General features: G+C 48.3%; 1 long non-coding RNA gene and 1 pseudogene across 1 annotated transcript; both read left to right on the top strand.

Moving 5' to 3' along the window:
* The first annotated feature begins 1849 nt into the window (after positions 1-1849).
* On the top strand, positions 1850-7211 carry LOC107126984 (uncharacterized). Its single transcript, XR_012422339.1, has 2 exons — positions 1850-2085; positions 5073-7211. It is a non-coding gene; the product is annotated as an uncharacterized lncRNA (long non-coding RNA).
* Positions 3791-4563, top strand: LOC102136903 (B-cell CLL/lymphoma 7 protein family member C pseudogene; annotated as a pseudogene).
* Positions 7212-8039: the final 828 nt, after the last annotated feature.

Raw genomic sequence — 8039 nt, 5'->3', positions numbered from 1 at the left:
TTGCACCAGGAAATCTCAATCTGCCCTTGGAACCTGTATTAAGGGAATAAGATATCTTTCTGAAATGTTAAGTTGGGCAATAGACAAATTGATTCAACTGGGAGCAGCACTTCTCTCCTCCTCTAAACATAGGATCCTCGTGGAAGTTTCTCTCTTCTCTTCTTATTTTTTTTAAAATAAAAAAATATATCCAAATAGCTTTTTTTTTTCTTTTGAAATAGGGCCTCTGTCACTCAGGCTGGAGTGCAGTGGCACGATCACGGCTCACTGCAGCCACATTCTCTCTCCTAAGCTCAGGAAGATCCTCCCACTTCAGCCACCTGAGTAGCTGGGACTACAGGCATGCACCACTATGCTTGGCTAATTTTTGTAAATTAGCCAAGACAGGGTTTTGCCATGTTGCCCAGGCTGATCTTGAACTCGTGAGCTCAATGTATCTTCCCGCCTCAGCCTCCCAAAGTGGGATTACAGGCGTGAGCCTCTGTAGCCAGCCAACTTTCTTCTTAAATAGCCCAGATCCCTTGACTACAGGGTTGGTTGCCAGGTGTGTGCCAAGCCCAGTAACCTGGCCATTGATGGTCCAGAGATGGGCACATGACCCAAACCAGATTAATCAGTACCTTTCCCAGAGTTATTCTTAAACTAGAGCCACAACTTAAGTAGGCACTGTCATCCTGGTGGGAAGATAGGAGAATGTGAGTTTAGCGGATAAATTGTCATCTTGGGAAGAGGTTGGGTTGAGGGAAAGATACTTCCCTGGAGAGGGAAGTGAAGAGAGAGGGGGATGGGAAGTCCTGATGGCAATGTGTCCCTCTTTCGGGACATCCCCAAGGCCGTGCCTCTCTCGCCCAACCGAAGCACTTGGTTATCTGAGCAAATAAATTTTCTCCTTTTTGCTTAAACCAGTTCAATCTTTCAGTCTGGGTTTCTGTCCTGTTGTCCTACCACCCTAGCAAATTGATTCCAATTTTCCTTTTTGCCTTGTCATCTGTGTTCTGCATACTCCTGTTTATGTAGCTTGTATTGGTTAACATTGAATTTTGTATTCTGCTTTTTCATGTGCACTTACTTCATTCATATTTTCCCACAGGTGACACGATGGCCATAAGTTAGTAATCCTGACAAGTTAATATCCCACAATCTACTTAACCGTTTCCCAACTATAGAGTATTTAGGCTTTTTGCTTTTTTTCCTTATTATACTTAACACTACAATGACCAAATCGGTGTACATAGTTTCATTCTTCTGTTGACTTAATTCTTAAATATCCAAGAGTAGGATTGCTGAGTTCAAGTGTATAAACACTTTCATGGTTTTTGACAGGAAAGTTAATATTTTTATATTTGAACATTTGGAAAAAGTTTGTTTAGATGTCAAGTTTAGAGGAAACCCTCAGTGTTTGTTTGTTTGTTTTAACAGGTCTTGCTCTGTCACCTAGGCTGGAGTGCAGTGATGTGATGATAGCTTACTGTGAAACTAGGCCTCATAAAATTTAGAAAATAGGCCTCATATAGAAAAAATTAACACCAGGTGGCTCTGGATAGGGTCCCACCCTGCCTCAATAAGGTCCCACCCTGATAGGGTCCCACCCTGCCAATTCCGGGAAACAACCTCATGGGGTCCCACCCTGCCAATTCCGGGGGTCCCACCCTGCCTCGAAGTTCCCGGAATCAGCAACTCCGGGAAAAAACCTCATAAGGTCCTGCTCTAACCAATTAGCATAAGACACCTTGCTCAGGCCATAGACAGACCCAATTACCACGCGCCTAAAGCTTTGTTTGAATTTCGCGCCCTAAGCTGTGTTTGAACTTGTATTTGCCTATATAAACAGCCTGTAACAAGCAGTCGGGGTCCCAGGGCCAACTTAGAACTTGGGACCCTAGCGCGCTAGTAATAAATAACTCTCTGCTGTGAATCTCGTGTCGGTGATCCTTCGCGGCGACCCCTGCCCAGGAAGGAATCGACAGTTCGGTTCCAACATTTGGTGCATTGGCCGGGAAGTGGGGTCGTCCGAGGACCCCCGACCCATCCGGCGGAGACCTATCTGGCCCGGGCCACGGACTGCTGACTGAACGGACCTACCAGGTACCTTCGTTTTGTTCTGTCTGTCTTGCCGGCTAACTCTGAACTCTGGAGAGTACTCCTTCTGAATTAAGTGGGGAAGGGGGACAGACGTGTCCCGCACCTTCCCACTTTTCGCCCTGGGGGACGCCCTGGCGGTAGTCTGGGAGAAGGCTAATGACTCGGTCAGCCTCCTCAAATCTGTAGGCAGGCCGCCCCTGCCGTCTGAATATTTTGTAATCTTGTGGCGCTACTCTCTGGCCGCGCGGCTTCTCCTTACTTGTCTGGTCTTTGTTTTTGTTACTTTTGTTTTGTCCTTGTTTGTTATACGTGGACGAAATAAGACAGACGTTGACGACTCCTTTGTCTCTGACCCTGACTCACTTCCCTGACGTTCGGGCTCGAGCCCACAACCTCTCCATAGAATTCCGTAAGGGACGATGGCGAAAATTCTGCTCGTCCAAGTGGCCTACCCTCCATGTTGGGTGGCCCCGGGACGAAACATTTAACCTCCCAATTATCTTACAGGTTAAAGCAACAGTGATGGATCCTGGGCCACACGGACACCCAGACCAGGTGGCCTACATAATTACTTGGGAGGATCTGGTCCGAAACCCTCCCTCTTGGGTGAAACCCTTCCTCCATTCCCCTTCCCCATCCCAATCTACCCTCCTTGCCTTAGAAGCCCCAAAGAATCGGAATCCGGACCCGCATAAGCCAGTCCTCCCAGATAAACCCCAGAGGGACCTCCTCCTTCTCGAACCCCTGCCTCCTCCACCTCAAAACCCCCTTCGGGGACCTCCACCTTACGCTTCACCCTTGCCCCCTGTCTTGTCCCCAGCTCTTTCCTCTACCGCCTCGACCCCTACCCTTTCTCCAACTTCTCCCTCGGCCCCTCCCTCCACCCCGTCTCCTCCTCCAGCCCCGCCCAAACTCACCCCTCGGACGCCGCCGCCGACACCTCCTCGTCTCCGCTTGCGGCGGACTGAGGACCCAGAAGGCCCTTCCACTTAGCAATCCTCCCTTTTTCCCCTCCGTACTGTCAGTCACACAGTCCAGTACTGGCCCTTCTCTGCCTCTGACCTCTATAACTGGAAGACCCATAACCCTTCCTTTTCCCAAGACTCTCAGGCCCTAACCTCGTTAATAGAATCCATTCTCCTCACCCACCAGCCCACCTAGGATAATTGCCAGCAACTCCTGCAGGTCCTCTTAACCACTGAAAAAGGCAGCAAGTCCTCTTGGAGGCCCGGAAAAATGTGCCAGGACCAGGAGGCCTCCCAACCCAACTTCCCAATAAAATAGACGAGGGATTTCCCCTCACCCGCCCGGACTAGGACTATGAAACGGCACCAGGTAGGGAGAGTCTCCAAATCTATCGCCAGGCTCTGTTGGCGGGTCTCAAAGGGGCAGGGAAACGCCCCACAAATTTGGCCAAGATAAGAAAGAAACCCCTAAGGAAAGGGAAGCCAGGTTAGCGAAGGAACAGATAGAGCGAGAGGATCGTAAAAACCGAGTAAAGGATAAGCATTTAACAAAAATCCTGGCAGCAGTTGTGAGAAAGAAAGGACCAGGGAGAGAGGGAAAGAAGCGGAGACGGCCAAAAGTGGAAAAAGACCAGTGTGCCTACTGCAAAGAACAGGGGACTCGCGGAGGCGTTAAGGACAAAAGAGGGCACGGCCAACTCCCGGAGGAACGGCAGGCCGAGAGCGCGGCGCCCGGGCCTGGCGCCAAGCCTGAGCCCGCCAGACGGGAGGCGGCCCCGCCGCGGGCTCGGCTCCGGCCCCAGCCACGCCGGCATGGCCGGCCGGACCGTACGGGCCGAGACCCGGAGCCGGGCCGAAGATAACATCAAGAAGGTAATGGCGACCATCAAGAAGGTCCAAAAATGGAAGAAGCAATGAGTGACTGTAGGCAACACTTCCCTTCGTATCTTCAAGTAAGTGCCAGTGGTGGACCCCCAGGAGGAGGAACGAAGGCGGGCAGGTGGCGGGGCAAAGAGATCCCGTGGCCGGGAACGTCGGGGCAGGGGCGCCAGTCCCCGAGGGGGTGGCCCTCTCATCCTGCTGGATCTCAATGATGAGAACAGCAACCAGAGTTTCCATTCGGAAAGTTCCCTGCAAAAAGGCACAGAGCCCAGTCCTGAGGGCAGCCCCCAGCCCAGCCGCCCTGTGTCACCTGCCGGACCCCCAGAAGGGGTCCCTAAAGAGGCTCAGCCCCCACGGCTAGGCCAAGAGAAAAAATCCCGGGGGCATAACTGCTGGCAGCACTGACGAACCCCCAATGCTAACCAAGGAGGCCCTGGCAATGATCCAGCAGATGCATGCCTGGACACACTTAAATAATTGAAAGCTAAAATTACTGATTAAAAAACTGACTTTCTAATCCCAAAGACAAGTACCCTCGTAGAACAAGTGACATCTGCCTGTAAGGTCTGTCAGCAGGTAAACGCTGGGGCTACCCGAGTGCCAGAAAGGAAACAAACTCGTGATAACCGCCCAGGAGTCTATTGGGAAATAGACTTCACTGAAGTAAAACCTCACTATGCTGGATATAAGTACCTACTGGTGTTTGTAGATACCTTTTCAGGATGGGTAGAAGCCTACCCCACCCGGCAAGAAACGGCACACATAGTAGCCAAGAAAATTTTGGAAGAAATCTTTCCTAGATTCGGACTTCCCAAGGTAATTAGGTCAGATAACGGGACGGCCTTCGTTTCTCAGGTAAGTCAGGGGCTCGCCAGAATATTGGGGATTAATTGGAAATTACATTGTGCCTATAAACCCCAGAGCTCAGGACAGGTAAAAAGAATAAATAAAACAATAAAAGAGACCCTTATTAAATTAACCTTAGAGACTGGTTTAAAAGATTGGAGACGCCTCCTATCCTTAGCTCTGTTAAGGGCCCGGAATACACCTAACCGTTTTGGGCTCACTCCATATGAAATCCTCTACGGAGGACCTCCCCCTTTGTCAACCTTGCTTAATTCCTTCTCCCCCTCCGATCCTAAGACTGACCTACAGGCCCGGCTAAAAGGACTCCAAGCAGTACAGGCCCAAATCTGGGCCCCCTTGGCAGAACTGTACCAACCAAGACATACACAGACCAGTCACCCCTTCCAGGTGGGAAACTCTGTCTACGTTAGACGGCATCGCACTCAAGGACTAGAGCCTCGGTGGAAAGAACCCTACATTGTTATCCTGACCAGTCACCCCTTCCAGCCATAAAGGTTGACGGAATCTCCACTTAGATCCACGCATCCCACGCCAAGGCTGCTCCAGAGACGTCCGGATCAACACCACTTAAGACGTGAAAACTCCAACGCTCCGCGGACCCGCTCAAGATAAGACTCTCTCGTATCTAACTCCTTACTTATTGTTTACCCTTCTTCCCTGCGCCGTCTCTAGTGTAGTTTTTGACGCTAATCCCCACCGGCCATTTAGCCTGACCTGACAGATAATTAATTTTAATAATCAAGAGGTCTTAAATAAGACCTCCGAGAATGCTCCTATAAAGACTTGGTTTCCAGACCTCTATTTCAACTTAAAAAAAAATATATATATATAGCAAAAAAAAAATAAAAGACACAGGCCCCCGGTTTACTAGTCCCACAGGAGTCCTATTAAGAACTCCTCAAGATAGACAAAAATAAAAAAGACAGGCTAGAAAAATGTCCATCAGCCAGAACAGGTTTTATGCCTGTCCCGGATGCAAGACAGAACCAATAAAAAACTTGTAGAAATCTGACTCACTTGTATTGCAAAAACTGGTCCTGTGTAACTACTAATAATAAAAAGTAAAAATAAGCCACAAAACCTTAGTATATAACTATGCCCTTTGTCCAGCCCTGTACCACAACCCGATATTCAGAAAATTGCAACCTGGTTCACATCAAGTTTAAAGATGCGGCAAAATCTGATAACAGATAGATAACAACAAAATTAATATAAAGTCTCTATTTATACCAGCACAACCCGCCTAAAATTCCCCTCCAAATCAGACTATTAGTCAATCCAGACACTGCCCCTGTTGCAGTAAGGCCAGACCAGGTTTTATTAGAAGCTAAGAAGCCCCCGGTTTCCATATCGGAGAAGCCCCAACTAAAAACTCCTCAAAGCACTTCCCCGCCCTTAATCTCCCTCACCCTCGCCGACATGTTAAAAATTAAGGTAGCGGCTAGAGTTAAGACCAGGACAGCAGCCCTAGTGCATAGTAACCATCATCTGCAACAACTTAAAGTAGCCATAAATAAAAACCTTAAAGCCATAGAACAATCTATCACAAAACTTGAAAAGTCCTTGACTTCTCTGTCTGAAATTATATTACAAAACCGACAAGGACTAGAAATTGTCTTTCTAAAAAAGGGCGGGCTCTGTGCAGCCCTAAAAGAGCAATGTTGTTTTTATGCAGATCATTCAAAAATAGTTAAAGATTCTATGGCAAAACTAAAAGAGAAAAAAATCTCAACAAAGTTAGTTTAAAAATTAGTACAACCAATCCCCTTGGCTTAGCACCCTAATCTCCACCATCTTAAGACCCCTCATCCTGCTCACGCTCATCCTGACTTTCAGGCCATGCATACTCAACCACTTACTCACCCTTATTAAAAATAGATTACATGCTATGGTTCTGACCCAACTATACCAGACCCTCAGGACTAAAAAAGAGGCTCAAGATTGAGCCTCTGACACAAAAAGAGGAGGGAATGAAACTAGGCCTCATAAAATTTAGAAAATAGGCCTCATATAGAAAAAATTAACACCAGGTGGCTCTGGATAGGGTCCCACCCTGCCTCAATAAGGTCCCACCCTGATAGGGTCCCACCCTGCCAATTCCGGGAAACAACCTCATGGGGTCCCACCCTGCCAATTCCGGGGGTCCCACCCTGCCTCGAAGTTCCCGGAATCAGCAACTCCAAGAAAAAACCTCATAAGGTCCTGCTCTAACCAATTAGCATAAGACACCTTGCTCAGGCCATAGACAGACCCAATTACCACGCGCCTAAAGCTTTGTTTGAATTTCGCGCCCTAAGCTGTGTTTGAACTTGTATTTGCCTATATAAACAGCCTGTAACAAGCAGTCGGGGTCCCAGGGCCAACTTAGAACTTGGGACCCTAGCGCGCTAGTAATAAATAACTCTCTGCTGTGAATCTCGTGTCGGTGATCCTTCGCGGCGACCCCTGCCCAGGAAGGAATCGACAGTTCGGTTCCAACAACTGTAGCCTTGAACTGCTGGGCTCAAGGGATCCTCCTGGTGCAGCCTCTCAAGTAGCTGGGACCACAGATGTGTGCCATCACACCTGGCTAGTTTTTTTTTTTTGTAAGACAGAGTCTTGCCATGTTGGCCAGGTTGGCCTTGAACTCTTGGCCTTAAGGAATCCTCCCACCTCAGTCTCCCAAAGTGCTGGGATTATAGACATGAGCCATCATGCCTGGCCAGAACTCCATGTTTAAAGTTGAGAGCCTGAGTCATGCCCTTGTGCTCTGCTTTCAGCCCTGGAGTAATTGCTGCTGTTGCTCATCCAGAACATGCATCCAGGTGAGAAGAAGCACCTGAGGGCCATGGTAACTGCTGTGCTAAGTTTTTGCTTTGCTCAGGAGTGGAGATCCAGGGTGTGGTGTAGGCTTTCACAAAGGAAAGGGAGGCAGGGAGGGGGCCAGATGCACCAGAAGGGGGTTTCAAAATACCAAGTTCTCCCTATCCACAGCCAGACTCAGAATCTCACTAAGGTGAGTAACCCTTCTACAAGGGATTCTGGTAACAAGTCTCTAATAACTCTTATTATATCCTCCCATAACACCTTGAATTTTTCCTTCATAGCACTTATTATTGCAAATTATTAATTACGCATTTTTTGTCCCATTTTTTGGTATTTAACTTAAGAATTAATTCTTTTTTTTTTTTTTTTTTTTGAGATGGAGTCTCGCTCTATTGCCGAGGCTGGAGTGCAGTGGTGCAATCTTGGCTCACTGCAAGC

This window comes from Macaca fascicularis, chromosome 13 (genome assembly GCF_037993035.2).
Source record: "Macaca fascicularis isolate 582-1 chromosome 13, T2T-MFA8v1.1".
Taxonomy (NCBI): Eukaryota; Metazoa; Chordata; class Mammalia; order Primates; family Cercopithecidae; genus Macaca; species Macaca fascicularis.
The sequence above is the reverse complement of the archived record's forward strand: the minus strand, read 5'-3'. Positions and strand labels throughout refer to the sequence as shown.